The sequence below is a fragment of the Apodemus sylvaticus genome, chromosome 22, assembly GCF_947179515.1.
Source record: "Apodemus sylvaticus chromosome 22, mApoSyl1.1, whole genome shotgun sequence".
Lineage (NCBI taxonomy): Eukaryota > Metazoa > Chordata > Mammalia > Rodentia > Muridae > Apodemus > Apodemus sylvaticus.
In genome coordinates this window covers 5285296-5312584 of record NC_067493.1, presented here as the reverse complement: position 1 = coordinate 5312584, position 27289 = coordinate 5285296, and the positions used below count along the sequence as shown (strand labels likewise).

Sequence of the window (27289 nt, the reverse complement as noted above, 5' to 3'; positions counted from 1 at the left end):
TAGACTTGCATTCTCCTGTCCCTATTTAATTATTCCAAAATATAGCATGGGGCCTGAAACTAAAAGCAATAGCCAGAGCTGAATTCATGCTGTCACTAAAGAGATCTTTAAGTAATCTTTAATTGTGTGTAGAGTGATTTCTCCCTGGGAAGGCGTATTAATTCTAAGACAGCTGTGTCTTCAGCCTTTTAGAAAACAGTTTCCAAGACAAGCTATGGCGACTCAGGTCAGTTTGCTGCCAGTTTGTTTACCCCCAGAAAATGATCATGTTTTCCTCTTGATTAAAATACTGCAATACTTCCGTTTAAAGGCTGCACCACCACGGAGTTTTACAATTCCCCATTGGAATCATGTAGTGAATTGTCCATTGCAGCAACAGGAAGTGGATTTGCACGTGAGGCATGGCTTCTGCCGTGAGTAACGGGTCAGTGTGGACAACACACAGTGAAATATGAGAGGCAACAGCTACATCGCAGATCAAATTTAAGGGGGTCAGTGGCAGGGGACACAATTATGAAGAAAGACCTGATACAAGGAGAGTGAATTATTTTCTAATTTCCTTCTTGTATTAATTCATGTATGTGAAGGAAAACACAACAGGTTATCTTGAAAAAGTGAAAACTGAATTACAAATGAGGGGATTCTCCTGCAGAGATATGTGAAATGCTCACTGATATAGTTATGTCAGCACAGACATTTGAGACACAAATCATTGGCTGTGCTGTGATTGTCTACACTAACATTTCCCAAAACCTATCTTCTTAATGTCATTCCCTCTACCAGCGAACGTCTGCTCTATTTAAAAGTATGTATACAAATCTGTCTTTTTAAAAACATGTTTATCTTTTAGAAATGTCAATTGTTCCTATTACGTTTTGAATTTCATTTCCTCTATATAAGGATAAGTTATATCCTTAATAACTTATTTGTTTCTGTTCTCCATAGTTTCCTCATCGTTAAGGCTTATATTCCTTTTACTCAGAGTCTTTGGTATTTGATATTTGTTGCTGTTTAGAGCACTGTCTTCTGCAGATGAGATGTGGCATATCATCTGTAATTAAGACTTCATTTGAAGACCGAATCCTACCTCTGCTGCACTGTGCCTTCAAGACACCTTCAATACACCTCCTCTAAGGCTGGGCCTTACTGCTCAGTGTGAATGAAAAGATATTAGTGTAATAGTGTCCTATAATCTCCACAGGTTTTGTGGGAATTACACATATTCAGAGCTATGAGTCTCCTTAGCACAGTTTTCATTGTGTGCCAGAGGTTTGGGTATGTTGTGCCTTCATTTACATTAAAGTCTAAAAAGTCTTTAATTTTTTTTTTTTTTTTTACTTATTTTTTCCTTGACCAAGTTATCATTGAGTAGGGTGTTGTTCAGTTTCCATGTTTGTGTGGGCTTTCTGTTTTTTCAAACCCAGCCTAAGTCTTTGGTAATGTGATAAGATGCATGGGGTTATCTTCAACCTTCTTGTATCTGTTGAGGTCTGTGTTGTGATTGATTATGTGGTCAAAATTAGAGAAGGAACCATGAGGTGCTGAGAATACGGTAAATTCTTTTGCCTTAGGATGAACTATTCTATAAATTTCTGATAGATACATTTGGTTCATAAGTTCTGTTAGTTTCCTTTTGTCTCTATTTAGTTTCGGTTTCCATGATCTTTTCATTTCTAAGACTGGATTGTTGAAGTCTCCCACTTATAGTGTGAGGTGCAATGCGTGCTTTGAGCTTTAGTAAATTTTCTTTTATGAATGCTGGTTTCCTTGCATTTGGAGCATAGATGTTCATAACTGAGAGTACATGGATGGACATAACTGAGAGTGGATTTTTCCATTGGCGAGTGTGTAGTGTCCTTCCTTATCGTTTTTTGATAACTTTTAGTTGATAGTCAATTTTATTCAATATCACAACGTCAAGTCAAGCTTGTTTTGTGGGACCATTTGTTTGGAAATTATTTTTTCAACCTTTTAATCTGAGATAGTGCCTTTCTTTGCCATTTCCACCTAAAATCTGTACTGACTACAAGAAATTTAGGCAAAATGATGGAGCAGAGACTGAGGGAACTCAGTCTCTGAGTTCCTTATCTGAGGCATTAATGATCCCCTGCCCAATTTGAGATCCATCCCATGGGCAAGCAAGAAACCCTGTCTTTACTGAGGATGCTGTGTTATATTTGCAGTCAGTAGCTTAGCATCATTGGCCTCTGAGAGTCTGAATCCAGATCCAGACTATAACTGATGCAGAGACCCACAGCCTAACATTGGACAGGGCTCAGGGTGCCTTTGAGGAGAGGGTTGAAGGCCACTGAAGGAACAGGAAGTTCATACAAAGACCCTCAGAATCATCTAAACTGGACATTACAAGACTGAGCCACCAACCAAAGAGTCCACAGGATGGACTGAGACCCACACCATATATGCAATACATGTGCTGCACAGTCTTCACATGGGTCCCACAAAAAACTGGAGAGGGAGATGCCCCTTATGCTGTTATCTGGTTGTCCAAACTGTTCCCTTATCTTGACTACCTTCTCTGAACTCAGTAGTAGAGGATGTGCCTAACAATTCAGACTTGAAATTCTATGCTTGGTGAATTTTCAAGTGGACGCCACCCTCCTTGGAGGAGTGAGGGATGAATGATTGTTTAAGGTGAATGGAGTGATTGTAGAAATTGGAATTTAAATTAAATAAATAAATGATAATTAAGTGGGGGAAATGAACAAATACATATTATCAGAATGAATATATAGAAGTCAGCCCATTATTTTTAAAATTAACCCCACTCAATATTTCAGGGTGTAAGCCAAGGAGAAAAGATTTTTAGCCAAAATATCACACAATGACCTCTCAATAAAGGTTTCTGTGTCTATTCTCATCTGAAATGCCATGATCTCAATTTCCTCTGGCTGCATACTGTCAATACTCCAATCTCCCAAGTCATATGAGAACAACAGAACCAAGAACAGCTTTCTATGACCTTTGCCTCCTCAATTTCTGATAATTTCCACAATCTGTCAAAATTGATCCTAGATTCTGTCCAGCAGCAAAATCACATGTTAATAATGCTTTTGTGATTGTTTTTGTTGTTCTAACTTGTTACTCTGCTGCTTTCTTGGAATCCTCTGAACAAAAGAATCTCAGGAAATAAACAGTTGTTGTGAATGGTTCTGTCAGACAGCAGTTCATCAATTTTGGAGCTTAGAGTAGAAACTGAAGCTATAAACTGAAGGTAAAACCATGGACAATCATTGTCTCTTGGCTTGCTCTCTGGCTTGATCAGTGTCCCATGCTCAGGTAGCTCTCTCATGCAACCCAGACCCACTTGTTTATGAATATTGTCACCCTCACTGGAAGAGCCTTCCCACATTAATCATCAACACTATCTCACACAGATAGAGCAACCAGCCATTATAACAAAAGCACACCTTCAACTGAGGCCCGTTCAGATGACTGTAGCTCTGGAATATTGAAATGTTGGCCGCTTCACCTCTCTTCTCACTACATCTTCATGTGCATTGCTAAGATTATGTCTTCCTGCCAACCTCCTATCCTAGCTTTCAACATTGGCCAGCATTCCATCTTGAACATACCCAACAAGCAGAGTAGTAAAATGGGCAACACTCAGCCAACACTCTCTGAAATTCTAGACAGCAAACCATAACCCAAGGATAACCTCCCACCCATACTAAACAAACTGAGAAACTTTACTTAGACGAATAATCACCACAAATGCAGATGCCTAAGTAATCAGCATAGAAATAAAAGGAGTATTAGCTTGGAAAATAAGTCACAATCCTCACATTCTTAGTACACTTCCTTGCCCGATACAACCTCTTTTGCATCATATAGTTTATTTTAGTTTCACAAGACATATTAGGGAAAGAGAAGTAGGAGAATACGAAGGAGAAAAAGGAGGAGGAGGAAGAGCAGGAGCAGCGGAGGAGAAGGAAGAGCAGGTGCAGTAGAGAAGGATGAGGATAAGGATGAGGATTAGGAGGATTAGGAGGAGGAGGAGGAGGAGGAGGAGGAGGAGGAGGAGGAGGAGGAGGAGGAGGAGGAGGAGGAGGAGAAGGAGGAGAAGAAGGAGAAGGAGAAGAAGAAGAAGAAGAAGAAGAAGAAGAAGAAGAAGAAGAAGAAGAAGAAGAAGATCAATCAACATAATTGTATAGAAAAATTTTTCCACTGAAATCATAAATGAAACTTTCTTCAATTAAAAAAGCTGCCTGTTAATATGCAAGAACCATCAAAAATGCCAAACAGATTGGGAAAGAGTCCCTTTGCCACATAAAAATCAAAAGACTTAAAATATAATTTCAGGACATATAAAAAAACTACAGCAGAAAAAAATAACAAACTAAACAAAACAAAAACTCGAAATGTATGAAATCAGAACTATTAGATTCATATCCATTTTATTTTTTAAGATTTAATTCATTACTTAAACAAAGTTCTCCCTGCATGTATTCCTGCGGCCAGAAGAGGGCACCAGACCCCATTACATACAGTTATGAGCTGCCATATGGTTGGTAAGAATTGAACTCATGACCTGTGTAGGAACAGCTAGAGCTCTTAACCTCTGAGACATCTCTCCAGGCCTATTCCTGCCTTCTTAATGTATATTAAAAAAGACAAAAAGGTTTTGACACAGTTGCTGCATAGTCACAGAAAGCACCCTCGCTTCTACAAGAAAGCAACTAGTCCAGATGTTTTGGACAGAACTACAATCAACCATGATTCTGAAGATATTAAGAGGTCATGGCCTGAACTAGCAAGAAGCAAGACTAGAAACCTCACAGGAAGTCACATCTGGCTGATGCTTCCCCTTCAAGCCCATAGAGGACCCACCACCCCACTGCATACATCTCAGTCACAAGTTCCTCCCCATTGTGGGCAGATATCCTGTGCTCACCATGTCTTGATTTCAGAATTTCCCTGAGGTCCCCTCATAGCACCCAACAGCAGAGCTCAGAGCAGGACACAGAGAACAATTCAAGCTGCAATGCTACAGTGAACACACAGAAACACATCTGGGAGATCTCGTCTCTTTGTCTGGATGGCAGGTCTGCCTGGCACCCTGAATTGGCCAGTGAGTCTTAGCCATCCTCAGGATAAAGTGTGCTTCAGGTCTAGGGCCAGACATTTCCAAGATCTCAGGCGTGGTCTTCACTCCATTAGCATTTGAAATAAGATTCCAAGATGAATCTCACCTCACCCAGTCTTGGGGGAGGACTCAACATTCCAAGACAGGCTGGTCAGCTGCCTGTTCCTCCTCTCTGTGAGCCAGGACACTGCACTTACCAGGACCTTACTTCACACCTTGCCTGAGCTTTCCTCAAGAACTTGTCTTCTTCCCATAATCACGGTGAACAGCTTGCAAAGCCCACTGCTCAAGGTGCATTGGAGTTATCAGTGTGACCCAGGAATGGATGATCCAGTGGATGACCCAGGCTATTAACATTAAGGATGTATTTTTACTAAAAAGAGTTTTAGCCACGCAGCGGTGGTGCATACCTGTAATCCTAGCACTTGGGTGGCAGAGAGAGTGATAAACTGAGTTATAGGCCAGGCTGGTCTACAAAGTGAGTTCCAGGAAAGCCAGGGGTATACAGAGAAAACCTGTCACAAAACACACACACACACACACACACACACACACACACACACACACCCCTCAAAGACTGTGGCACAGTTTTACATAAGGCTATCTGCACTGGGCACAGCCTAAAAAAAACCTTGTGCACTGCAGCAAATCTATCAGACTCAGCAGACACTGCACATAAGGCTATCTGCTTCCCCAGACTCTCGACTTGCCCACAGTGCCTCACCCCGTAGTACAGAGCCTTCCCATTGGCTGCGAGTGGCGGGGAGAGGCAGGACAAGAGGAAGGCCTTACTTACCTCTCACTGCGGTGGTCATGATGGGTGTTGTGGTCCTTATATTGATCCATGCTAGAAATTGTAGTCTTTGAACCCCTAATGGCTGGGCGGGTGGTGGGGAGGGGAGAGATGCAGGCATGTTCCTCTGAGCCGGAGGGCTTCTGGGAAGTGTGGTTTGCAGCATGGTTGCTGTTTTACCAGCTACTGTGACTCTGGGCAGTTGTAGTGAATGCCTTTAATTCCAGCACTTGGGAGGCAGAGGCAGGCAGTTTTCTGAGTTTGAGACCAGCCTGGTTTACAGAGTGAGTTCCAGGGCAGGGCAGCCAGGGCTACACGGAGAAGCCCTGTCTCAAAAAACAAAATAAAATAAAATAAAATAAAATAAAATAAAATAAAATAAAATAAAATAAAATAAATAAAATGATTTATTAAACGGGTAGACAAAGAGACTCATTTCAAATATCCAAAGCATGTCTTGGTGTTTACTTAACACACTGCCGTATTTAATCTGCTTTCTGTCACCATCTCCTTCCTAGAGGCTGGAAGCGCGGACTTCAAGCCACACTTTGGATCTGCAGCTTTGGACGCCCTGGGAAAGGCCTCGGGTCCGGTGGTGTTTTTGTTATTGCTATGGTTTAACCAATTTGAATATTTTTTTGCTTGCTTGTTTTGTTTTTTAAGACTCGGTCTCACTCTGGAACTCTGGCTTTCCTAGAACTCACTATGTAGACCAGGCTGGCCTGAAACTCACAGAGATCCACCTGCCTCAGACTCCGAACAGCTGAGTTAAAAACATGAGCCACCACTCCTGGCCCGTGTTGTTGCTTAAGGCAGATTCTAAAACACTGTGTGAACTTTGGTCCCCACACAATCTGACTTGTTGCCCAGTGTGCAGTTTAACATGGATCTTTAGATCTTGAGTTCACTGTCCCAGGTACCCGAACCTGCTCCAGTTTCTTTCCTTTTTGCCATCTGCCCCATGTAACAGACCCAGAAAACTGCACTGCATGCCAACTGCTTCCAGGCTTCTGGTGAGTCTGATCCATGGAGGACCCTGAAGAAAACAAAAATGGAGGACCTCTTAGATGCCTTAAAATTGAGGCTATTTAAGCCTCTGCAAAGAAAAATGCCTTACTCTGCCAACTTCAGGTGACCTTTGTTAACCTGTGGACTGCATACTCAGACCAGGGGTCCTGGCATTAGCCAATGTCCAATGTGTAACCAATTGGCACAAGCTAATAACCACTCCATTTAAACCTCAGTCACAATGGCTTCTGGGTAAAAATGATACCAGAAGGACTCATTACCAGTGACCCTTCTTGAATCTCCCCAAAGTATCCACTCAGCTGTCCTGCTGTTGGACCCTGACCTTGCTGGATGGGCCTCTGTATGACTGCTCAAATAGAAGTAGGGGTAACAGGGTTCACCAATGGCAACTGCCTCATTCAGGATGGACAGGAGTGTGCTGGGGCAGTGGTGGTGTCAAATACCGAGATCACATGTGGAGGACCACACCTGGCAGGAATGTCAGCCCTGAAAGCTGAACTGGCAGCTCTGAAATGTCATTAGAGCTGAGAAAAGACAAGACACAAATGGCTGGTGTGCTATTGTTACCTCTCATACCCATGGGGCCATTTGTAAGGAGAGGACCGATCTGATGGGGAAGGACTAAATTGCACCCCAGAGAGCAACAAGAAAGCCCAGTGGGTGGGCCCTAGAAATTGGGTTCCTCATGTCCTTGATTGCACCAGACCCAGGAGTCCCCACACTCTCTGATGAGACAAAATATATGATCTGGGCCAAAAACCTGTTGATGTCTCAGTGTTGTAAGAGATGAGGGAGGACAGCTAACTGACTACAAACTATGTTTGAGAGAAAATGGGTCTACACAGAAAAAAGGGAAGAAATCAGAGACTTTCTAGAGTTCATTGGAAATGAATATGCAACATGCACAATCTCATGGAACACAAAGAAAATGAAAGTGGAGCTAAAAGAAAGTTCACAGCAAAAAATGCCTACATGAAAAAATTGGAGAACTCTCATGCAGGCAATTTAACAGCATGTTTTAAAGGTTACAACAAAAAGATGTGAGGGAGCAAAGAAAATGAGGAGGAGACATCAAGAAATTTTCAAGTTGGGGGAGGAAATGGATAAAATAGAAAGAGAACAATAGAAAGAATTAATAAAACATGGAGTTGGTCTTTTGATCCTTTTATTAGACAAGATAAACAAACCCCTATTAAAAGATGAAGGATATACAAATTAATGAAATCTAAAATGAAATGGGGGATTAAATAACAGGTAATGAAGAAATCCAGAGAGTCATAAAGACACAGTTTAAAAAGGGTGCACTCCACCAACTTGGAAATTCTAATAGAAATAGCAAACTTCCTCAATAGATTCCACATCCCAAAATTAGACTAGAGAAAAAAAAACTTAAACTGACATAAACAGGAAAAAAACAGAATTCATTAAAAATATGTCCCCAATATGAGCCCACATCTATGAGTTTTAGGGTAGAGTCTTACCGGACTTTCAAAGAGGATTTAACAAGAATTCAGTGTATTCAACAATATAGAAACAAAACAAATATTAGTCAATTTATTTTCTGAACCCCTGATTACTCATATATCCAGTCAGGAAAAACTGAGTGATAAAAAGAGAATTACAGACCAATTATCCCTAAAACCACAGATTCAAAAATACTTAAAAGATAAAACACATAAAATAAAATATAAAACACATAAAAAGATCGTCCACCATTAACAATGAGGAAGGCTTCATTCTAGAAACAGTGATGGTTCAACAAAATGGGATTAAAGTGTAAGAAAAACCAAGAATTGATCATCTCATGAGGTAATGTAAAATTCTCTGACAATATTCAACACCACTTCATGATAAAATTCTCGGAGTTCTGGTGCTTACTGGGGCTGGAACATGGCTCCTTCTATTCCATTATCAGCAGCTTTCAATATTTCAAATATATCACTGCCTAATCTTGGCTTTCCTGGAACTTGCTTAGATATCTACCTTGATCTCAAAGATCTGCATGACTCTGTGTCGTGAATGGTGGGTTAAAAAGCATGTAACACCATGACAAGAACTAAGTCTTTCTGCTTATATTTTAAATTCAGAACCCAGTTTCCAAATATATCCCTTAGCAATTTGACACATACTTGTATCTTCATGTGTCTACATCAAAACAGTAACCAGGTAATAATAATTCCTAACATGATACAGTTCACTTTCATACAACTGCAAATCCATATGTTTAGCTGAATGTAATCTTGTCCTAGTAGAACCATTGTTTAATGCCATTGAATATCCTTGATCACAAGATTAAACATCATTCAACTTCCTGGTGATGCCTTGTATTTTAAAACTTTCTTTTTTTTTTTTTTTTTATTTTTCCTTTCTTAGTTTCTATGTTTGTTAAAAATTTTCATGCCAAATTCTATGTAGTGATTTCCATGACTCACTTTGTCAATACAATTAATGTAAACATCTTTACCTTAACCTCAAAGAAACTCTTCAGACGAGGGCAGCAACCTATTTTGCAAAAACATAAAAAAAAAAAAAAAAAACCTCCAGAGTAGAAATAATCCCAAGCACCCATGTCTATCATATTCTACTATGATACCCTCCTAATTCCCACTTAATTCATGATCATTTTCATTATGTTTCTCTCCAGCACACAGAATTTGGAGACTAATCCCTAGTGAAAACACTTTACCACATTGATTACATTAATACGTTTTCTGTCCAGTGTGTGTTCTTTTATGATACTGGAGATGACTGGGTCTTGCAAAGGCTTTACCACATTGTTTACATTCATAAGGTTTCTCTCCGGTATGTGTTCTTTTATGATATTGGAGAGAACTGCACTGTGCAAAGGCTTTACCACATTGATTACATTCATATGGTTTCTCTCCGGTATGTGTTCTTTTATGAATTTGGAGATGAATGAGCTGTGCAAAGGCTTTACCACATTGATTGCACTCATAAGGTTTCTCTCCAGTATGTGTTCTTTTATGTATTTGGAGATCACTGGGTCTTGCAAAGGCTTTATCACATTGAATACATTCATAAGGTTTCTCTCCAGTATGTGTTCTTTTATGTATTTGGAGATTATTGGGTCTTGTAAAGGCTTTACCACATTGATTGCATTCATAAGGTTTCTCTCCAGTATGTGTTCTTTTATGATTTTGGAGATGACTGCGCTGTGCAAAGGCTTTACCACATTGATCGCATTCATAAGGTTTCTCTCCAGTATGCGTTCTTTTATGATATTGGAGATTACTGCGCTGTGCAAAGGCTTTACCACATTGATCGCATTCATAAGGTTTCTCTCTAGTATGTGTCATTTTATGCTTTTGGAGATAAATGGGTCTTGCAAAGGCTTTACCACATTGATTACATTCATGAGGTTTCTCTCCAGTATGTGTTCTTTTATGATACTGGAGATGACTTGATCTTGTAAAAGCTTTACCACATATATTACACTGATAGGGTTTCACTCCAGTATATCTTCTTATATGCCTGCAACGATAATTAGCACATGTGAAATCTTTACCACATTCATTATTCTGATCAATCTTGTAATTAATATAAATTATGTTTACAATTTGTCTAATGGTAAAGAAGCATCAGATCTTAAGGTTTTAGCAATTTATATATTCATGTTTTTCTCCCTCATCAAGAGTTGTTCAAGACACCTGTGATGGTTATTACATAGCTCATATTTATAATACCCTCTTTTTACATGATGTATTTTAGCTATCTGAATAAAGTTAGAAAAACTATGATCTGCATAACACTGATTGTATTCATATTTTTCCTCTAGTGTGAATTACAACACATGTGACTGGGAACCAGGACACACAGAAGAATTTCCAAATTCCTAGTACCCATAAAGATTTTTTTACACTATGAGTTTTGGGATATTCCCTGTAAAGCTAAATCCCAACTAATTACAAATGTCTTTCATATTCCTAATTTCTTTCGAAGGCAGAATACAACATATCTTCTTGTTTTAAAACAAAATTTTTTTGCTTCTTCTTTCCATATCCCAAAGCTCACATGATCATTATCCATTGTGACACATGATATACCTAATAAAAAGAATGATAAATGAAAGGTTTACGCATTGCATTCACACTGTTTGAATTTTTGTTTCTCATAACATGTGCATTATGGACTAATGTTTCTCCACAACAATATTCTTGATTCTCATAAAATGCCCTCTCACCAAACTGAACCATATTACTAAAATAATATTAGTATCACCAAATTTTCTATGGACTATTTGCTTATTAGAATGTTTTGGATATAAATTTATCACTATTCAATGTGCAATTTCTAAATACTATGAGACTATACAGATTGGCAGATCCACAGCACAGGTCTAATTGAGCTACCTATCAAATGGATACCCAAATCAGATACCAGATCTTGAGGTACATGGTTTTGTAAGAATATTATAATCATATCTACACTTAAATGACTGTTATATTACACTCTTGCTTTTTGTTGGAGATTCCATAAAATATTAAAAATTTCTCAGAGACAATTTTGTATCAGCTTACACATGAAAATTACCTTTCATGACTTCTATTATTTTGACAATGTTCTTCAAGATGATGCTCTTCCCAATTATAGCCTAAAACACAGTACCAGAAAATGAATGATATATTTGAAAATAGCCAAAATTGAAGGTACTGTGAATTTTAACAGCACCGTGAAAGTTACAGTGAAAATTCAGTGAAACTGAATTATTCTGCTCAATTTTCATACAATTAAAATAATAGAAGATCATCAACAAGCAAGAAACATTTGTTTCCTTCAGAAAAAAAATATAACAGTCTTACCTATAGCTTTGAGGTTCAGGTAGGTTTCCAACATCACATTTTTGTAGAGACTCTTCTGGGAAGGATCCAGCAAATTCCACTCCTCCTCAGTGAATTTCACATGCACATCATCAAAAGTCACGGCATCCTAAATATCCCATACATGTACAACACAAAGCATGATACTAACATCACCGGAAAATAAATATATGCTTTCTCAAATATATATTCACATAATTTTCGTGCTTGTTCTGCTTATTTTCTGACTCAGAATTTATAATCACTGTGTCTGTGTAGAAGGAGCTTTAATTATAAGATACACCTCTGTCACTTTTGAACACTTTGAATAGGATACAGCCTCGCCAGAGAAATGACAACTGAGAGGGAGATGGAGGGGAAAAAGATCCACAGTACTGAGAACACACCTGAAAAATTGTATGAACAATTACTAACTACAAACATGATGGGCAAGCTGGGTGTATTTGCTCATGTCTTTAATCACAGAGGCACAGGCAGGTGTATGTCTAATAACTTGACACTGGCATGACCTTTGTAATGTGTTCTAGGAGACTAAGTTATATTTTAAAACCCTCAATCCATACAAAAATCAACCAAGGAAATAAAAGTGATATAGAAATCACAGTTCTTTACTAAAGTTCCTGTAAAGAATTATACATCCACTGCACATCTGAATTCATCTGGCAGAAACAGGAAGTGTAACAGTTTAAACTATAACATTAATAAAATTTTACTAAAAGAGAATACATGCTTAAGTTGTTACAATGGACAGATGAAAACAATAGTAATATAAATGTTGATCATATATAAGCAACTTAGGGTAGGAGAGAGAGCTCAGCATTGGAAAGCACCTGCTGGTCTTCCACATAATGGTGGAAAACTCCTCGTAAACACATGGGGGACCAACAGCTATTCATTACTTCAAGATCAGGAGTTCCAAGGCTATCCTCTGAGAACACTAAAGATGAGACAAAGATGGTATTCATATTCATGCACACAGGCAAAATATTTCCATTTATTCAAACATTTGAGAACAAACACAAGACTGAGAAAGAAAAGCATTCATGTGAAACCTAATGAACCTGAATCCTCAGATAATATTGATGCCATGAATATATGCCATTCTGAGAAATAGAATATAGTCTATATATTTGGCCAAATTTCAACACTAAGAAGGTGGAGGAAAAAACGCACAAAAATATGCTTATATTACAAGCACAAAACATGTGTCTTTTGCGGTTTCTCTTCTTACATTAAGGACAGACAAGGTTCACAGAGAAATATGTTTTGGAAAAGAAAACAAAAAATAAAATAAATATAAAAATATAAAACAACTAGACTTGTAAAATAGATTATCACTGATTAGCAAATGTATCTATTGTATTTTATATGATTTAAGGAAAGAGATTATCGTGAATATATGGGAGCATGGGAAGAACATGGAAGGGTCAGTTTCAACCACAACACAGAACACACCAAGGACACAATGTTTCCCTTCTAAAAGAAATGCGGGATAAAATGTGGAGCAGAGACTGAGGGCATGACCAATGAAAATTTGCCCCACTTGAGTGCCATTCTATGGACACCACCAATCCATGACATTAATAACGACACTCTGTTATGCTCCCATACTGAATCCTTGAGCAATTGTCCATTGAGAGGATCCACCAAGCAGCTGACTGAAAAAGCTGCAGAGATCCGGAATCGAACATTGCATGGACCTTGGGGACTATTATGGAAGATTTGTTGAAAAGATTGTAATCCCTGAGGAGGATAGGAACTCTACAGGAAGACCAAGAGACTCAAGTAAGAAGCACCCTTGGGGACACTCAGAGACTAAGCCACAAACCAAATAGCATACACAGGACGGACTAAGGCCCCTGGCACATACATAGCAGATGTGCAGCTCAGAGGCTCAGAAAGTCGTCTAATAACAACTGTAGCAAGGGCTTTCCCTATAGCTGTGGGGGTGGTATATCTTTTGAATCTGTTTCCTTAACTGGGCTGCCATGTCTGGCCTCAGTGAGAGAGGATGCACTTAACTCACAATAGAATTGATGCACCAATTTTTGGGATACCTGGGGCCCCCACAACCTCTCAAAGAAAAACAGAGGTGACTGGGGGAGGGACTCTGCCATAGCAAGGGACATATAATGCAGATAGTGATAAGGGTGACAATGAATATATAAATTATTGGAAAAGCAAAAAAAAAGGGAGAAAAAATAAAATTTTCATTCTATAAACACTATCCTGGAAGGTATCTGGAATGGCTCCTACCTGAAGATCTTCCACAAGCTTCACAAAGAAAGCCAGACAGGACAGACAAGCAACCAAAGACATCATTCTATCTAGAAGCTTTTTGTTTCAATCAACTGCATCCTGACCCTTGACACTATGGGCAAATGTTCATCATGTGATGAAAATGCATTCAGTCTTTCTTCAGGGATCCTAACAGTCTGCAGGAGCTCCTACACTGTTCAAACATCTAAAGTCTCTTCTGACACACAAGGCAAAATCTTGAAGGTCACCTCTTGTAACAGTTTGGGTACATCCTCTCCTTGTATACATCTCTCCATGGCAGATTTACCAATGCCTTAGTTATCTCAACAAGCTGTGGTCGCAAAATGCAACTCAAGAATCATCCTCATAATTTCACTGCAATGAATTCCCATGGAGTCTTCCCATGGCTCTGACTCTGCCAAAAGATGGCTGGATTTGGGCCAAATTGAAACCATACTGGAGAATCTGGGATCTCGAATTTATCATCTATCAGTTTTCAGAAGCCACACCATATGAAAGATCCTCTTAAGTTTGGCTTCTAAGGTGATGGACTGTGCCTCACCTGGTCCACTTATAACAGCTAGAAAGTGAAAAAAAATCAAGATGTCCCTCAACCAAAATTTGGATAAAGATTATGTGGTTCATTTACAAAATGGAATGCTATTCAGCTAGTAAAAACAAGATCATTATGAATCTTGCAGGCAAATGGATACAACTAGATACTATCATCCTAAGTGAACTATCCCAGACCCAAAGGGACATGCATGTATGTACTCACGTACTAATGAATAATAACCATAAAGTACAGGATATCTGCATGATATTTCTTTGTCCTGAAGAAGCTAAACAATAAGGAATGCTAAGGGACTAGATAGATGGCTCAGTTGGCAAAAGCACTGATTGCTCTTGTGAAGGTCCTGAGTTCATATCTCAGCAACCACATGGTTGCTCAAAAACACCAGTAATGAGATCTGATGCCCTCCTCTGGTGTGTGTGAAAGCAGATACGGGGTTCTTACATATATATATATATATATATATATATATATATATATATATATATATATATATATATATATATATATATATATATTTAAAAAGAAAGAATGCTAAAATGAGCATGGTTGAATCACACTCTGAAGTGGAAATAAAACAGTCAAAGGAGGCAGATGAAAGAGAGAGAGAACTGGAAGGGCCAGTAGTTAAGAAAGGGGAAGGGGAGGTAAGGAACAGCTGTGGTGAGAGAAAAGGAAGGGCCATAGGACAAGGAAAATGAATTGAAATCTCCAGCTGACAGGGATCTAAGAGCTTAGGCATCTTTAGTATCTGCTACAGACCATGAAAGGGAGAGCAACAGGCAGTCTATGCGGGGATATAATAGCTGAAATACATATCAGTGAGATTTGGACACTGAAGAGGGCCACACCCTAAAGACAGGCAGAACTCCCAGTGGAAAGTTAACTACGCCAACCAAACCAAAAACCTTTCCAACCAAAATTTATCTTCTCTACAAGAAATGCAGGCAAAAATATGGAGTAGAGAATGAGGGACTCACCAAACTATACCCTACCCGAGTTGAGACCCATCCCATGGGCAATCACCAATCCCTGACTATACTGAGGATATACATTGTTATGCTTCCAGAGAGTAGCTTAGCATAATTGTTCTCTGAGAGTCTCCATCTAGCACCTGACTGAAACAGATGCAGAGCCCACAGCCTAACATTGCACAGAACACAGGGGATCTTTGGAAGAGTTGGGGAAAGAAATGAGGGTCTCCAAAGAAAAAGAAACCCATAAGAAGTCCCTCAGTGTCAACTAACCTGGGCACGAAGACACTCTCAGAGCCTGAGCCACCAGCCATCCTTCAGATGACTGTAGCTCTGAAAGGTTGAAATGCTATCAACTTCACCTCTCTCCTGATTATGTTTCCTTATGGATTGCTAGGATTTTCATACCCTCCCCACCTCCTTTCCTAGCTTCCAACATCAACCAGCAATCTCTCTTTAACTTAGCCAACAGGTCAGTAAAAGAGCCAGCACTCAGCCAACACTCTAAAAATATACAAAGAAAACTGTAATACAGAAATAACACTCCCACAAAAACAAGACAAACTGAGAAACTAGGACCTAGACCAATAATCACCAAAAATGCAAATACCTAGGATCAGCATAGAAAGATATGTAATACCAGCCAGGAAAATAAGTCACCATCCTCAGGCTCTCACTCCTTTCCTTTTCCACAAACAACCTCTTTTGTATCAAAGCTCTTGTGTGTCTTACTTTCTCAATATATGTTAGAGAAAGAGGAGGAGGAAGAGGAGGGGGGAAGAGGAGGAGGAGGAGGAGAAGAAGAAGAAGATGAAGTAAAAGAAGAAGAAGAAGAAGAAGAAGAAGAAGAAGAAGAAGAAGAAGAAGAAGAAGAAGAAGAAGAAGAAGAAGAAGAAGAAGAAGAAAGTCAGCATAAAGAAAATATTTCCAAGAAAACTACAAATGAAAGCTTTCATTGACTAAAGGAAGGTGTCTGTTAATGTACAAGAAGCATCAAAAATACCAAACAGATTGGGAAAGAGACTTTTGCCACATCATAATCAAAACACTAAACATATTAGTTAAAAAAAACAACAAAACATTACAGCAGAAAAAAATTAACAAACCAATCAAAACAAAAACTAGTAATGTTTGAAATTAGAACTATTAGATTCATATCTGTGTTCTTTTTTTTTAAGGAATAAATTCATTACTTATATTATATTCTCCCTACATGTATTACTGCAGTCCAGTAGAGGACACCAGGTCCCATTACATATGATCATGAGACCATGTGGTTGCTAAGAATTGAACTCATGGCCTGTGTAAGAACAACCAGAAGTCTGAACCTTTGAGCCATCACCGCAGGCCTAATCCTGCCTTCTTAATGTATATTGTAAAAGACAAAAAGCTTTGGGCACAGGCACTGCATAGTCACAGAAAGCACCCATGCTTCTACAAGAATGCAACTGGTCCAGATATTTTGGACAGAATTACAATCATCCGTGATACTGAAGTTATTAAGAGGTCATGTCCTGAACTATCAAGTAAGAAGCAATACTAGAAACCTCACAGGTAGTCACATCTGGCTGAAGCTTCCGATCCAACCCCATAGAGGACTCACCACCCCAGTGCATACAGCTCAACTGCATGTTCCTCCCCATTGTGGGCAGTGATCCTCTGCTCACCATGTCGCGATTTCAGAGCTTCCCTGTAGTCCCCTCACAGCAAACAACAGCAGAGATCAGAGCAGGACACAGAGAATCATTCAAGCTGCACAGCCACAGGGAACACACCAAAAGGCACCCGGAAGATCCCGCCTCTTTGTCTGACTGGCAGGTCTGCCTCACACCTTTGATTGGCCAGTGACTCTTAGCCTTCCTCAGGTTAAAGTGAGCTTCCTATCTAGGGAACCTTTTCAACATCTCAGGAGTGGTTTGCACTCCACTAACATTTGAAATAAGATTCCAAGAGGTATCTCACCCCACCCAGCTCTTTGGGAGGAACAACATTCCAGCCCAGGCTGGTCAGCTGCTTGCTCCTTCCCTCTCTGAGCCAGGACTCTACACTTACCAGTACCTGTTCCTGAGCTTTCCTCAAAGTACTTGCCTTTTTCCCATAATCATGATAAATAGTTTGTCTATGCCATTACTGAAGGTGCATTGGACATATCAATCTGACCCAGGGATTGATGACCAAATGTATCACCCACGTTACTAACATTAAATATAGATAATTAGAAACAACAGTTTTAGCCAGGTACTGTAATCCTTGCACTTGGGTGGCAGGCAGATGAGTCTCTGAGTTCGAGGCTAGCCTGATCTACAGAGTGAGTTCCATGTCAGCCTCTGCAATACAGAGAAACCCTGTCTCAAAGAAAGAAAGAAAGAAAGAAAGAAAGAAAGAAAGAAAGAAAGAAAGAAAGAAAGAAAGAAAGAAAGAAAGAAAGAAAGAAAAACTAACAAAAACAAACTCAGTGTTTTGTTTTTGTCTAAATCCTGGGCTCAGGGAAACTGAAGCTCCCTTCTCAAACAACCTCATAAGAAAAGCTAGAACCATAATGGAAACACTGTTGAGCACTATTACTAGTCAGCACATTTTCGACTGTGGCAAATTAAAAACAAAATACAGTTGGATTAGAACAGATTGTCTAAATAAGCCTATCTCAAGTCATATAGAAAATGAATCTTTCTATGTATATAGAAAGGGTAGTTAACAGAATGTCCTGATAAAGGCTGTCAGCCCAGGGAAATTAGAAAAATCAAGGACTGGTGGATTTCATGTGGCAGGATATTGTAGATGATCTTCAGTATATACCAGTATATTTAAGAAACAAGTACTTCTGAATGCCAGTTGAAAAAAAAATCACCTGTGTTTTATAAAATAAGATAGTACAAATACCAAAACAAAAGAACTGCTTTTTCATGACACTTCTATAGGTAGGTTGCAAAAAACACATATAGCCTAGATCAAAGGTGGATCAGAAAATCTCAAAAGATCAAGATTAAGAAAGGGTTTCTCACTTCAAAAGGTATAATTAAGAAATATCCCCCACAGTAAACAGGGCTATAGTTAGGGTTAGGGGAGTAGAGATTATGGTAAGATCAGTATAAGGGTTTTTAGGATTAGGATGCTTAGGAAATTAAGGGATTTAGATAGGATTAGAGATTTAGAGGAAGTCCCTGGGTTAGGGTCATGTTTAAGATTAAGATGGCTACCATTATTCTTGATGGTCCCACTGAATCAATAGTATCCCTGTTACACAATGAAAAAATGTCAGGGATTGTGTCAGTCTCAGGATTAGGTCAAAATATTTGTTTGCTGTGCTTTGTGTACTCAGCTTCTATCTCTTCGGCCATCTGCCTTCCTAGTCCTCTTTTTCACAATATCAAAATCTTTCCTGCCCCAATTAAAGTGCAATGTGAGTTATCCAAGAATCTAAATTTCCCAGATGGGAAATATCTTTACATTATTATGGGTCCCAGTTCACATACAACAGAGGAGTAAATATGACTCACAACATCAGTTTTCCCAAGCTTACAAACACACTACACCTAAAGAAATTCTTAAGATTATTAAAGAATGGCAGTAAAATGTCCTTGTTATTAGTTAGTACTTGCTGATCAATTTATTACCTACTCCTAGGTCAGGACACACCTCATCACTCCTCAGGCTCAGGGAGAGCTTCTTTAAAAATCATAAGCCTAGCCAGGCGAGGCACACATACACTTCCACCACCACACACACATCACTGGGCACTTGTAAACCAGGAGAGTGCAGTGAGTTCCAGCCAACCTGGAAGACACAGTGAGATCTAGGGCAGCCATAGACGATGCTGCAAGATCCTGTATCAAAACTCTCTGGTTAATAAACATCACCCACTACATGTATGCACACAAAGGACTTCAGTTTGAGAACAAATGTTGTAGGCAACATTTAAAAATTACGACAAGTCACTTCAACACAGCATCCTCTGATCACGGGACATGGACTCCTTTCTCAGAGGGAATATTAAATAACACTGGCCAACCTTACAGCTTTACAGTGATAACTGCAAACACTGTCAAAAAAATATATGGGCCAAAAGTTTCGCCCTTGAGCTAATGGCTTGGCTGCTGTTGTTTCCACCCTTCTAAACCCCTCATGTGTCCCTACTGCTTCAACTACACAGTAGGACAGCAAGAACATATTTGGCACTTAGTGGGAGTCTATGTCCTCCCACATTTATAAAGAACCTCGACAGCCAATCAGTAGTGGCACACACCTTTAATCCCAGAACTTGGGGGACAGAGGGAGGTGGATCTCTTATGATTTTGAGGCCAGTCTGGTCCACAGAACAAGATCTAGGGGCAGCTAGTCCTAATGATGAAACTCTTTCTCAAAAACAAAAAAAAAGCAAGCAAACCAAACAATCAAACAAAACACCCTTGACAAACATGCAAAATATCCCACCTGTCTCAAACCTAATCCAAGGCTATCCCCCTTACCAATCCATTGAAGACCCTTCCAGATCATCTTCCCCCATAGTTTCATCTCACCATATCAAGTCAACATCACTTTAATTCCCAGCTAGCTCACTCCCTGATGGGTTAAGTCTGAGCCTCAGGAGTCACACTTCTGCATTTAATTGCAAGGTAAAGCCCACCTCCAAATATGTTTGTTTTTTAACTAAAAAATTGTATGTTGTGGTTTTAGTTGTCTAATCAAATCCTATTCATAGCACGTCTATTATGGAGGCCTTTAAAGAGAAAAAAAATCAAAACATATATATCTTTGTCTTTTCTAGACATCTGGGGACATTCATTCATTATTACTTTATGGTAGTTCTCAAAGTTAGAAAGAATATCTGGCCCATTCCCTGTAAGAACTTTAATTTTAGAGTCTGTCAACCTTTTAAATGCACTGCTCTTATTTTTAAAATATATGCATGCATACTTGAATAAGGCTCAGCCGAAGTTTCCATATTTCCATTCCCTGGGCACTCGATAACTGATTAGATGCCAGGCTCCCTGATTAACACATCAACTCCACGATCTCATTTGTTTAACAAATAAACTCTTGTCATCTCTGCCATACCAGGTATAAGCAGCAGCCATGACAGTTGTCAAAGTGATACCTGTACCAGATAATGGTGCTGTGCAGAATCCTTATGCCTAACACACACACACACACACACACACACACACATACACAAACACATACACACACGTGTTATCTAACTCAGCCCATGTTAATGTTAGCACGGTCTCCATCAGCAATGCTGTGGGATCTGTAGGGTTCGCCATCTGTGGTAGCACAACAGGGAAAGTCATTATTAAGTGATATCAACTCACATTCCTTTCTACAGGTAGATGAACATTATCTTAATCACCCAGATACTTAATTCCCAATATAAATGCAAATTAAATTTCCGCAAACATGATAATCAGCATGTCACCAAAAAACTGAAATGCCTTTCTCCTGAACTCTTAAGCATGTTGGTGGTGGCAAAAGCCTTTAGTCCCAGCATTCTTTAGGCAGAGACAGGTGGATCCTCTTGTAAGTTCAAGGCCAGACTGGTCTACAGAGCAAGTTCAAGAACAACCAGGGCTACATAGAAAAAAATAACTGTCATGAAAATCAAAAATAAATACAAAAATGTTGATTAAGTGCTGTTATACATTTTTTTCACTCTTTTGAATTTGAGACTCAACAGATGGGCAATTCTGCTTTGGTTTTGTTTTGTTTTTAAAGTAAAGTAACAAAGCTCTTCAAGGATCCGATAAGTTACACCACCGCCTTCCCAATGGCAAAACTGTGTTTCCAAGTTTCTCCAAAAGCAATTAGGGGAAAGAAAGGAAGAATACACTCGGGATGTAAAGAATGGTGAACCTCCATGATAAGACAATAGAAAAAAATTGGTAACCAGATCAGGACTAGCTTGTCCCTGCAAGACACACACACAAACACACAAATACACAGCTCTGCAAGACCCAGCTTCATTTCAAAATCTCTAAAGTCCTGAATCTTCAACTGCTCCTGTGTCTTTACCTCGCCACTGACCTTTCCTGGCTGCTCATACTGGTGAGGCTCAACTGCTAGTCATTTTCATTACCCCATGTCTTAGTCAAGGTTTCTATTCCTGAACAAATTCATGACCATGAAGCAAGTTGGAGAGGAAAGGGTTTATTGACCTTATACTTCCATATATCTGTTCATAACCAAAGGAGGTAAAAGGAACTCAGCCTGCTCTCTTATATAACCTAAGAATACAAGTCAAGGGATGGTCCCAATCCACAAGAGACCCTCTGCTCTTGATCACTAATTGAAAAACATGGCCCACAGTTATATCTCTTGAAGGAAATTCCCCAAGCTAAGCTCATTTCTCTTATAACTCCAGCCTGCGTCAAGTTGACACACAAATCCAGCCAGTACATTTGATCCCTTCTCAACTTGACACACCAACATATCACTATTAATCCTATACCCCTACTTTCTTATTCATCCCTAAGATCTATAACTTTACAAGTCCCATACACTTTACATATTAAAAATTCAATTCTTTAAAAGGTCCAATATCTATTAAAATTCAAAGTATTTTAAAAATCAAATTCTCTTAACTGTGGGCTCCACTAAAATACTTTCTTCCTTCAAGAGGGAAAAATATCAGGGCACAGTCACAATCAAAAGCAAAACTCAAACTTAAATTCTTCAATGTCTGGAATCCAACTCAAGAAGTCCCAGGCTCCTCTGAGGGCTGGGGTCATTTCTCCCACTCTGCCCTTTGTAGCACACAACTTTTCTTCTAGGGTTCAGCTGCCTGTACTCCACTGCTGCCTCTGTTCTTGGTGGTCATCTCATGGTACTGGCATCTCCAAAACACTGCTGTTTTCTGCCATAACTCGGCTTCACATACAGCCTCTCATAGTCACTTTTCATGGTGCCAAGCCTCAGCTCCTATGCATGACCCCCTTCAGTCCTGGGCCATCAATTGCAACTGAGATTGCACCTTCACCATAGGGCTTACATGGCCGGTCTCTCACAGTGCTGCACTTCAGCTGTTCTTCTTGGCAACTTCACACCTTCAAAACTAGTACTGTCTGTGTTACACATATGCACATTATCAATTCCAACCACAGCACAAATTCCAACCACAGCACAAAGTACTGTTGTGGTTATCTCTGGAACACAGCCTCTGTACTCACAGAAAACACTTCCCAGAAGATTTTAGCTCAGTGGTGCTGGGCTCTTCTTAATCACTGCTAATTTCTCAGTTCCAGCGAAGGAGCCATCAATAGTCCCAGTAATGCAAAAGGTATTGCTTTAATAGTTCTAGTATCTGGTTAATCTCAGCTGATTCTTCAGCCCCAGCTAACCAAAATCACAGAATCTTCACAATCAAAACAGCAACATCCCTGAAAAGAATCTTAAATTTTCCTGCTGAAATTTCACGAGCCAGGCCATCATTTTCTGAACTGTTCTCAACATATTATCATACAAGCTCCTACAGAAAATAACACAGAGCTCATAACAACCAATGGGTCTTCTAACCCAAAGTTCAAAATTCTTTGCACAGTATAGCCCAAAACAATGGCCCAGGTTGTCACAGGGACACCCCACTAAGCTGGTACAAATTTCTCTTAGTCAGGGTTTCTATTCCTGCACAAACATCATTGCAAAAAAGCAAGTTGGGAGGAAAGGGTTTATTGAGCGTATACTTCCATACATCTGTTCATTACCAAAGGAGGTCAGGATTGGAACTCAAGCAGGTTAGGATGCAGGAGCTGATGCAGAGGCTATGGAGGGAAGTTTCTTAGTGGCTTGCTTCCCCTGGCTTCCTCAGCCTGCTCTCTTATATAACCTAAGACTACCAGTCCAGGGATGGCACCACCCAAAATGGGCCCTCTCCCCATGATCACTAATTGAGAAAATGCCCCACAGTTGGATGTCATGGAGGCACTTCCCCAACTGAAGCACCTTTCTCTGTGATAACTCCAATATGAGTCAAGTTGACACCCAAAACCAGCCAGTACACTCTTCAACTCACTTGGCTGCCTTGTCTAAATTCAGTAAGAGAGCTATGCCTAACCATGCAGAGAGTTGAAATTTCATAGGTGTTTGATACGCCAGTGTTGATCATGCTTCTTAAGAGATAAAAGAGTTAGGGATGAAAGCCTGTGTAAGGTGGAAAAGAGAGATGGGAGAAAGTGGAATTTAAATCAAATGAATAAATAATAAATAAATAAATAAATTAGTGGGGAAGTAACAAACAAATACATATAGATAGAATGAAAATTAAGAAATCAGCCCATTATTTTTAAAATTTGCCCCACTCTATATGCAGGTATAAGACAAGGAAAAAGGATTTTTGGCAAAATATCACACAAATGACCTCTCACTAAAATTTACAGTTTCTGTATTCCTCTGATATGCTATGTTCTTAATTTTCTCTGGCTGCATACTGTCAAGACTTCCATCTTCTAGGTCCTATGAGAAAAAATTATTAAATATCATCTACATATTTCTATGACTTTCACCATCTCAATTTCTGATATATTCCATATTCCTTCAAAAGAGAACATAGATTCTTTCCAGCAGTAAAATCATATATTGATACCATTTGTTGTTGCTGTTCTAACTTCCTATACTACTTCTGTGCTGGAATCCTGTGTGCAAAAGGATCTCAGGTAATAAATGGTTGTTGTGAATGCTTCTGTCAGACCACAGTTCACCACTTTGGGAGCTTAGTGTAGAAAGTGAAGCTACAAACTGAAGGTCAAAGCATGGACAAACATTGTCTCCTGGCTTGCTGTCCTGCTTGGTCAGTGTCCTATGCTCAGGTAGCTCTCTCATGCATCCCAGACCCACTTGTTTATGAATATTGTCACCCTCAGTGGAAGAGCCTTCCCACATCAATCATCAACACTGTCTCACACAGATAGAGCAACCAGCAATTATGACAAAGTCACACCTTCAACTGAGGCCCGTTCAGATGACTGTAGCTCTGGAATGTTGAAATGTTGGCAGCTTCACCTCTCTCCTGTCTACATCTCCATGTGGATTGCTAAGATTATGTCTTCCTGCCAACCTCCTATCCTAGCTTCCAACATTAGCCAGCATTCCCTCTTGAACATACCCAACGAACAGAGCAGTAAAAGGGGCAATACTCAGTCAACACTATCTGATAGTCTAGACAGCAAACTATAATCCAGGAATAACTTCTCCTCCAAACTAGACAAACTGAGAAACCTTACCAAACCTAAAATAACCACACATGCTGATGCCTAGACACCAGCACAGAAAGATAAGGTATTCCAGCCAGGAAAATAATTCAACATCCTCCGATTTTTAATACTCTGCCTCGCTTCATACAACCTCCTTTGCATCATTTAGTTTAGTTTAGTTTAGTTTCTCAAGAAATATTAGGGAAGGGGGAGGAGAAAGAGAAGGAGAAAGGAGATGAGGAGGAGGAGAAGGAGGAAGAGAAGAAGAAGAAGAAGAAGAAGAAGAAGAAGAAGAAGAAGAAGAAGAAGAAGAAGAAGAAGAAGAAGAAGAAGATCAATAAACATAAAGGTATAGAAAATATTTCCACAGAAATCATAAATGAAAACTTTCCTAAACTAAAGAAGATGACTGTTAATGTACAAGAAGCATTGAAAATACCAAACAGATTGGGAAAGTGTCTCTTTGCAACAATGAAAACACTAAAGAAAATTTAAAGAAATAAAAAAAAAACCTACAGGAGAACAACATAACAAACTAAACAAAATAAAAATAATTTATGTATGAAATCACAGCTATTAGATTCATATCCATCTTCTTTTTTTAGGATTGAATTCATTATTTATACAAAGTTGTCAGTACATGTATTCCTGCAGGCCAGAAGAGGCCACCAGAGCCCATTACATATAGTTATGAGCCACCATGTGGTTAGTAAGAATTGAACTCATTCCCTGTGTAAGAATAGCCAGAGCTCTTAACCTTTGAGCCATCTCTCCAGGCCTAACGCTGCCTTCTTAATGTATATTATAAAAGACAAAAAGCTTTGGACCCAGGTGCTGCATAGTCACAGAAACCATCCATGCTGCTACAGGAAAGCAACTAGTCCAGATGTTCTGGACAGAATTACAATCATCCACGAAGATTGTATTTAGATTTCATGGCCTGAATTAGCAGCTAAGAAGCAGCAATAGACACCTCACAGGAAGTCACATATTAATGATGCTTCCGACCCAACACCATAGAGGATCCACAATCCCAGCACTACTGCTCAGCTGCATGTTCCTTCCCATTGTGGGCAGTGATACTGTACTCACCATGTCTTGATTTCAGAGCTTCCCTGAGGTCCTCTCACAGCACAGAACAGCAGAGCTCAGAGCAGGACACGGAGAACCATTCAAGCTGCACAGCCACAGGGAACACCTTAGAAGGAGAAGATGAGGGCGAGAGTGAAGAAGATCAATCAGCATAAATGTCTAGAAAACATTTCCAATAAAATCCTAAATGAAAATTTCCTAAACTAAAGAAGGTGCCTGTGTAAGAATAGCCAGAGTTATTATAAATATATAGCCAGAGTTAGTGTAAAAGTATGCAAAATACCAAAGAGATTGGGGAAAAGTCCCTTTACTGCACAATAATTGAAACACTAAGCATCTAAAGTAAAATAATAAAAAAAAACTACTACAGAAATTAACAAAACTAACAAATAAAAAACAAACAAACAAACAAACAAACAAAAATCAAGTTACCTGGGACCTAGCCTCGCCCATCCCACAGCCCTTCACCCCAGCCAGCTCCAACTTGATCATTCATTTTCCTTGGGAAAGCGCCAGCCCAGACCTCTGTAAACTCTATCAGGTCTTTGTCGTTTCACAGCCCAGCCTGTGTCATTAAGGATCAGGATGCAGTTTATTGGCCTGTGAATTCCCTACCTGTCTCACCAGTTCACAGTCAGAAGCCAGGGCCGGGCGCACAGCCCAGTGAACCATGGCGGCCAGGCTTGCCTTCTGTTCCCACAGGAGGGTCGTGCCAGAAGGCACTGTGCCTGCCTGGAGGACCACAGAGAGGGTTTGCACTCTGCCCCGCTGCAAACTTTCCAGAGCCTGCGCCTTGCCCGGCCATTGTCCTTGCCTGGAGGAGCACAGAGAGGGTTTCCACTCGGCCCCGCTGCAAACTTTCCAGAGCGGGAAGCCCGTGCCTTGCCCGTCCACTGTCCCTGCCCAGAGCACAGAGATGGTTTGGACTCCGCCCTGCTGCAAACTTTCCAGAGCCGGAAGCCCACGCCTTGCCTGGCCACAGTCCATGCCCAGAGCACAGAGAGGGTTTGGACTCTGCCCCACTGTAAACTTTCCAGAGCTGGAAGCCCGCGTCATGCCCGGCCTCTCCAAACTTACAGACCGCGTCTGTGGAGACGACAGGAGGATAGCACGGTGTGACTTGAGAGCTCACAGATACCCATAGCACGGAGCACTATCTTCATTCGGATGCGCACACGAATGCGGTCCCGTTCCACAATTCCAGGCCCGGCTGCTCAGAGCCCGGGAAGCTCAGCAATCCCAGCAGCTGTAAATGCGCGCACTCACCTCCTTCCCGCCTCTGCCAGACCTCTGACCAACACGCACATTCAAACTCCCAGCCCACTTTCATTCATAAATTAAAGACAGGAAATGACATCATTCCAGGAGGCTGGATGCAGGGCGGGCACTGAGGTGATGTCAGGGGTGGTGCCAGCGGTTGCTGGATGACAGACAGGGGCCTGCC

General features: G+C 40.0%; 1 pseudogene; it reads right to left on the bottom strand.

Moving 5' to 3' along the window:
- LOC127672899 (zinc finger protein 431-like) overlaps nt 1-11861 on the bottom strand; it is a 46611-nt pseudogene extending 34750 nt beyond the window's left edge.
- Between the last annotated feature and the right edge of the window lie 15428 nt (nt 11862-27289).